Consider the following 8,071-nt stretch of genomic DNA (forward strand, 5'->3'; position numbering starts at 1 on the left):
CACCGTCAGCAAGTCTCAAACGTTCGATAGGAAGAACGTCTCTCTCAAAAAGGCCAAACTGGATCCTGAGGAGTTAAAGAAAACAGTCCAGGCCAATTCCCTCAAATCAATAAGGCCCATTTGAATGAGTTTTAAATAAGTCTTGTGAGGTCTGTTGAACTTTTTTTTACACTTCTGCCCCCTAAAGCCCTTAAGCCAACCATCTCGACTACACCTTTTGGGTGCATGTCAGGGGAAGGCCTTTAGTATCCAAATACCAAGGCCCTTACTGATTAATAAAGTATATTGTTAAATAATAAATTATATCTTGTTGAAGTTTATGTACCGCTAGGTAATTATTGGAGTTGGTGGTATGGGATAATAGTTTTGCGAGGAGTAAATGTCCTAGAACGGTCTCCCCCTTATTTTGCGCCTCATTGATAGATAAAATGAAACAACTTTGTCTATACACAATGATAAATCCTTTAAGGCATATTCTTCTCAAAATAAACGAAGGGTATTAACAATATTTTTAAGCAATTTAGAAATTTATGATATGAGAGGGAGTAACTTGAGACATCCCATTAGATTTTAAATAATAAATTTAAACACGATTTAATTTCTTTGAGACTTAGACATTTTCAAAAATGAAAAAACTAGTTTTTTTTTTTGTCATTCCTAATGGGAAATGAAAACGTATTGAAAGAAATGTTGCCAATAATCAATGAATTGTAAATGCAAAACTTTATTTGTATAAAAATCTTTTTTCCCCCTTCAAATATGTTTGTTTTTTAATCCGTTAAAAACTAATATTGTTTTGAATCGCATTTTTTATAATGAAGTATGAGCCGTCTCCATGTACACCTAGGCTTTGTAAGCTCGTAGTTACTGTGATGATACGTAGCGTTACGATGAACTAATGTGTTTATCGTGATGCATTTCTTCACTTTTTCTTCCTTACAAACGTTTTCTTCTAATTCGATTTTATAAGGAATGCAAACCTTCTTTGAGGTTACTCCATTGCAGGTCACATCTTTCACAATCGGCCTGGATTGTGATGGTACTTTGAAATGATTATTTTTACATTGAGAGTCACAAAACCAATGGCCTATGTGATGATGTCCAACGGTTTTATAGCGTTCCTCCCAGCAGTCAATTGAGAGAAGATCTTTCTTTTCATTTGTATAGGATATCTGCATAAAAGAAATCACAAGTTTAATTAGATACCAAAACAGTTAAATAACTCACCTCATGTGTTTCTACTTTTGAATATTCTGAAGACTCTATATAAGTGTTATAACAAATCTTCTTATTGACAACTTTTTTTTACTTTTCTACATTTTGGAACCACTTGTGTAATACAGCGTACCCCTGAATCTATTTCCTGAACATCCTTGATAACTTTGAGTTCCTCAGAACTGAAAGAGGGTAGACAAGTATTGGTTTTGATTGCATATTTTCCTCTTCGACACCTCTGATGATTAGGATTATATGAGCCAATTAGTACAGGAATCATTAGAATAACTATCAGGCTCTGAGTAGAAATTATATTTTAGATTACAAAGATTTACGTAATTTTTTTATTTTCATACCTTCATTGTTGTACAAGACGATACTTTCAATTGACTAGCACAATTCTAACTATTAGAATCCTTTCTTCTTTTTTTCTGCAATATGAATTACAAGTGTCTTGCTGTTCTACTTACAGGGTGACCCTTCAAAATTTCCTTGTTCTTAGAAAAAGTCAATATAATTAAGAAAATGTTAATAATGACATATATATTGCATATTGATATGATGAGTAATCCGGTGATGACCTATTATGAGTATTGTCCTCCTACAAAACATACTATTTATTCAGTTAATCTTCTTTGATCCAGGATAAGACGACTTCTTGAAGGACCCATATGTAGTAATTGTATTCGTTTTTGCCCCATCCACCGTTTCACCATTTATCTAATCCAAAGAATCCTTTCTGAGGGATCCTGACTTATTTTTCACCCCACAACCTCCTTTATATCCTAATAACCCTCTTCGTATTGATCATTGGGGTTTGAAGGTTCACAACTCCTATATATATTATTATTTTTTTTGCCAAATAGACAAAGAGGTGTGGAGTCAATCAATGATTCTTTGCCAATGGCGTTCTTACTTCTTCATCTAGATGGTTAATAAAGCAAGTGGTACCTTTATGAATATTCTACAGCTTCACCTATTACGTCACATCATTGTCAATTACGTGTTCTCATTGTAAATGTCTTCAAAAAATTAAAAACCCAAGAGGAAAATTTCAAAACATCACCCTGTATAGAGATGTCCTGTTAAATTATTTAATATCTATTAACGAAAATAGTAAAATATTTTTGCTAAATCTGCAAACTAAAATACGACAAAAATGAAATAGCAAATAGGGAAGAGACAAAAATCCATTATCTCTTTGAATGGCATTTTAGTCAAAAAGACATTGCCAAAATTGTTCGAATGTATGTCCACTCTGTTTGGTGCATACCACATCCCAAAAATGCTGGATTAGGAACTGAAAGGTCGAAGGAAGGAGTGGGTACAAAAGAAAGTAAAAGGCATGAGTATGTTGGATGCACAGATAAATAAAAATCCTACATGAGCATAATGATACATGCCACTGACCTTAGTGTGCCAGAGAGCTGAATCAGAATAGCAGACCATGTGTATCATGTTATGAAATCTATTGTTAAATCTCCAAACCAATCCTTACTACAACTTTGAAGGAAAAAGGGTTGGCCAGTCAAGTTTGGTATCTAAAACGAAATGAGTTTTACCTAAAAAATTTCTATGACTTTGATGATTTCTGATGGGGTACCATTTAGACGAAAACCCATGCCAGATGCCCTTCAAATATGAAATCCCTCAGAGGTGGCATTAAAAAGGAGTTGATTAAATATCGTCAATGTGCTATCTTTGAAGCTTGTGCCAGGTTTACATATAGATCAAGGGTAATGGAGAATATTCATTTAATCGTTTTTCAATTTTGTTGTTACACACTTATTGAATAAAGAGTGATAAGATTTTAGATTATCAAATCGGAACTTTTAGCGTATACACCCAGTACATAATGTTAAAATATAATTAAGTAGCAATTCTTAAATAAATTGTTCTTAATTTAAAGAGATGTAAAGACTACTTTTTGATCAGATCACACGGTGTTATTATGTCAACACAAAAATATACACTGTTTTTTTGGTAGTCAGCTGTCGATGTTTCTGCTTCTTTTTCTTCTTAATCAGTACTCGGAACGTTGATTGGTTGAAGTAAAAGTTTATTATTTATAGTTGCAAACAATCCCCAACAACCATAGAACAATAATTGAAAATAAGTGAAAAATTGGCTAACTATCAAATGATTTTGAACCTTTTTTTTTTTGGATGAAAGGTTGCATAATATAATATAATTAACAACGTAGCCATGATTCCAATGATTTCCTTATGTAGCTGAGGGTGTAATTTTGTCATGAAAGCACTAATTTTAGAAATAAGGAAGGGAAAACCAACTAAGTTCAAAACAATATACAACTTTTATCACCAATTTCAAAACATAGATAATTAATGTAAATTTAGCTGTAACATCAATTTTATGTTTGCAATTTTTTGAGCCAACTTGCCCCATAGATGGGGTAACCTAAAATAAAACTAGTTATCTTGGATTATTTGTTGGACGACATTATTTTTCATAACTTTTTTTGGTTTTTAGAGATATAATATTTTTTTGGTAGTCTTGTGTTCCTCTTTACAATGCCAATAATTGCTATTAACTACTTTTTTGTTGCAAAATTAGTGAAAAACAGTTTTTACATTTTTCTTCGGGAATTTTGATTTGGTAATTTTTTAACAAAATAAGATATGAACTTTTGATTTATAAATTCTTTTTCATCCATAAATGTTATTTGAAGTTTATAACACAATATTTTTTTATAATTCATAATAGTACTTCTCATATTATATAAAGATTACAAACGCTAAGTTATAATTTTCAAAAAAAAAAAAAAAAAGGTTTTGAGGCCATTTAGGCAGCTATTTTTGCCTTTATTTAGTCTTCATAACAGTATTTCTTAGAGATTATGAGCCATTGCTATTCTTCAATTAGAGCAGAAGTAATGGAAAGTTACAAAACTTTATGAGTATACCAAATTCCTTACTTGAAGAAACTGGCGTTAGACAAACTAATTGCGAACCATCCTTGTTTTTGGAAAACTTAAGCAGCTGTGTTTGCCTTAGTTTAGTTTGTATAATGCAATTTATTTGAAGGTATGAGCGACTGCTAATCATAAAGTATTGCAAAAGTAATAATTATGAAGTATAAAAATAATCTTGTTTATGAAATTTGTTCAATAATATAGAAGATTTTTCCTGAACAAATCCTTGCTGTTACTCTCCGTGTTTCATAGGTACAATCACTCGTAGTTACTTAATACTTAGACGTTCTCTCCTCAAGAATAAGAAAAAATTAATAAAAGCAAAAAAAAAAAAAATGATTTGATGAGCCAAGGAGTACTTCAGTTATCATAGCGCACCTTGTTGAACTTTAGCTATACACAATCGTTGCTAAACCTCGTCAAAAGTAATTCCAATTTTTTTTTTAATATGAAAATCACAAAAACCCTTTTGAGATTTGATTGTTTTATGATATACATTAGAGAGCACTATATACAATGAACCCTGCTGTCTTCGTCCCATCCATCTTCTCTATGTAAATAATAGCTGTAGTTCCATCAATGAAAAATAATACGCCAAAACTTGTTTTAATAAATTATATACTGCCCAGAGCTTAAATTGGTTTATATGCTAATCCAAGAGACCTTAGAATGCTCTTCCATTCGAAAAAGACATACTGTAACCTCGAAGAGATTCGGTTGAAGTTGAATATTTCACATGCTACAAGCATTTATAATATATCATCGCTCCCTATTCAATGCAAAAGCAAACTAAAATGATTTTTTATCAAAATTGAGTCTGGATAACAATTGTATTCTCAACTAATTATTGCTCATTTCTAGCTAAAATGTATTCTGATTTATTCATTGGAGAGGCTGAAAATTGAATTTGATAAAAAAAATTCATCTTCAGCTTGAAAGAATTAGAAATTGGTAGTTCTTATCTGAAAGGCCATATCAAAATAAAATTAATTTTTATAAATTAAATGAAGATTCTTAACAATAGTTAACTTGTAGTGACAAGAATATTATAATTCCCTTCTTCTTCTTTTTACCTACATACATGTGAAGGGGTGAAGAAGAAATGAAAAAAGTTTTTCTTTTCTCCCGTTGAAAGGCTCAGCATTCTTACATTAGATATCTCAAATCATCTCATAAGTTTGAATATATGTATAGCCTACAATTTACCAAAATATGTTGGTTAATTATTAGGCTGTATAATAAATAGTGTTGGATTGGTCCTACGAATGATTTCCTAATCAGTATCCCCCCTTCAAACACAAGTTTTAGTCTTTTTTGTTTTCCAGTTTGATCTTTTTTTGCATTCAACGGTCCTCAGGAGCGATTAGTCGGTCCTAAAGTTCAAGCTCTCTTTTAATTGTCTTACTCCTAGCTAGGTTTGAAGAGTATAAATACCAAATAATGAATTATAGCTAGAGCGTATACTACTTGAGTAATATACCAAGCCAACTGTTATTATTTACCTATTTCTATTATGCAAATATTGAGAGGCTCGCTCCGAAAACTCCACAGTCCAGGCGACATTGTTCGGATCTAGCCTTGTCATTGTACTGCTAATAAAATTCTTCAGGGCCTCCGTTGAAGAATAATACTGGAACATGCTTATGTTCAACCCTTTTTTAAGGCGCCCCTTGGATGTTTAAGACATAAACTACTTGGTTTTCCCACTCCTCACGTAATTTATATTTGTCTATCTTGTCTTTTTATAATATTTGTAATTATTTGAATGTACTATGATTAGGGAAAAAAATAATATTTTGTTCGTATTATTTTTTTGTCCAAAATTTTCCTAATTTATTTTGAACTTTTCAAAGTTATGTTATGTTTATATTTGTACCATTGCGTTCCTTTATATTTATATATATATATGTACATAAATTTAAGTTCGTTATTCGGCCCATTTTGGAAAAAGATCCTTGACCTATAGAATTTGCCTTACAGAAGAAATACTTTTAAAGATCTTACAAATAACTAAAAATAGCTAGATCCTTCTATACATATAACAAAATTGATGTTGTAAGATATAAAATGTTTTCGTAGGATGTTAGTATGATTGATCCTGAGCATCTTGGGAGCTTAGACAATCAAATTTTATAAGAATAAACCTCTTTTTCCGTGATTAACTACTGTAGTGTAATTGAATCTCAAAATGGGACCAACCATTAAAAGGACTTAAGCGTTTACATTACTGAGTAAAACTTTGATGACTCAAGACTCTTTCTTTCAAAATATTATGGTGTTTTGAATTATGTCTTACAAATAATATCGATTTATATCCCCATTCAATGATCATCATAATAAAATCCACCTTTTTCCCTGTGTCATCAATCATCTCAGGTCTCTATTTAGGTACAAATCATGATGGTTTTAAGGAGAGATATATAGTAATATTTAATACAAAATGTTCATGACCTTGAAGGGCCACATCCTATTGCCACTTTCTCCCACACTAATGTTATTTTTCATTATATAATACAATGAGTCCCCGCTTATCGTTATCGGTTATCGCATTGGGAACAAGAAAAATCCACGTTGTACTACCTATCAATATATATGTATATACATATGTATATTTTATAGTTTTTTAGGAAAACAAAAACATTGTATTCTTCAAAAATTATTATGAATAGTGTATGCCAGACAAGGTACTTGTAAAGCATGTGGCAAATTTATTATTACTAGGGTATTTATTTAATCTTTAATCTGGTCATTACAATATTGTAAAATTTAAATAATCGGAACTTTATTTATCCCGCAACCTTTTTAATTGCAAGTTTGTCTAATAAATAATAACCAAAAGTTTAAAGTCTAGATATCAAATAAAATACTTACAGGACACTTCTCCTATACAAAATTATACACTTCTATAGTATGAATATATAGGCTGAGAATGAACAAACTTATCAACTACAACAAAAATTCTTGTTCCATCAATATATGTTTAGTTTTTTATAATTTATTTATATCATATAAAAAAACATGATATGTGGTGAACAAACCGTACTATCTGGGGAGTCAGAATAGTTCCAAGCACCACGTTATGCAAAACCCGCGGTGTTTGATGCCAGACGATCAACATCGGTTATTACAAATCATTATTCGAGTGTTTGAAGGAGAAAAAAGTGCTGCCAATTCACTGTGTCACAAATCACTGAAAACGATCCCAAATTTGCATGATTTATGTAGACTTAAAATTGCTTCTTTATCCATTTATTATCTATGTCGGACCCTAGTGACTTTTTTCTGTTTGCATACATCAAAAGAATGTTGCAGGAAAAAAGTTCAAAGGTAATGAAGATGTCCTGAATGAAATGTTTCCTGAAACTGAGGCCCTTTTTGAGAATAAAGGGAAATCTTACCATAAAAGTGGCAAATGAAAATTGTATTCCGCTATAATAGTTCTATTGCTCTCAAAGGTAACTATATAGAGTAAATAATTGAAATTTGGCTAAATATTTACTATTTTATTATATTAAACTACAAAATTTTCCGCAGACATGTTTGGAGGGAAAAAGAAATGAATCCGATATAAATCCTCAATTCCACTCTTAGTCAGTTCAACACAGATTTACCCTTATAACTCCTAAACAAATATTCAGCCATTATCCATTACTCATTAGCTCACACACTTTATATTTATATCCCCCCAAGAATTAAATAATAAGGGTAACAGCTTTGGGAAATAAAAAAAAACTCTGTTCAGGTTGAAGATAAAGAAAAATTGCACTTGTTTAAGGTGATATTTTTTTTACAACTATGTATATGTATATTCATTGTTATCAGTATGGGAGGAAGATATCAGACTTTTGGAGATTTCCTTATGATATTGAATAGATTTATATAATACAATTTGTTCTATAGTATAAAATTCTAGCCAGTTCTATC

The 8,071-nt window shown here is 31.0% G+C and overlaps 1 long non-coding RNA gene across 1 annotated transcript; it reads right to left on the bottom strand.

Annotated features, from left to right (window-relative positions):
* Window positions 1-708: 708 nt before the first annotated feature.
* Window positions 709-1,685, bottom strand: LOC121123299 (uncharacterized). The gene is made up of 3 exons (XR_005865968.2): window positions 1,572-1,685; window positions 1,228-1,513; window positions 709-1,172 (listed from the first exon to the last, which is right to left on the bottom strand). It is a non-coding gene; the product is annotated as an uncharacterized lncRNA (long non-coding RNA).
* Window positions 1,686-8,071: the final 6,386 nt, after the last annotated feature.

Source organism: Lepeophtheirus salmonis, chromosome 8, assembly GCF_016086655.4.
Source record: "Lepeophtheirus salmonis chromosome 8, UVic_Lsal_1.4, whole genome shotgun sequence".
NCBI classification, from domain to species: Eukaryota; Metazoa; Arthropoda; class Copepoda; order Siphonostomatoida; family Caligidae; genus Lepeophtheirus; species Lepeophtheirus salmonis.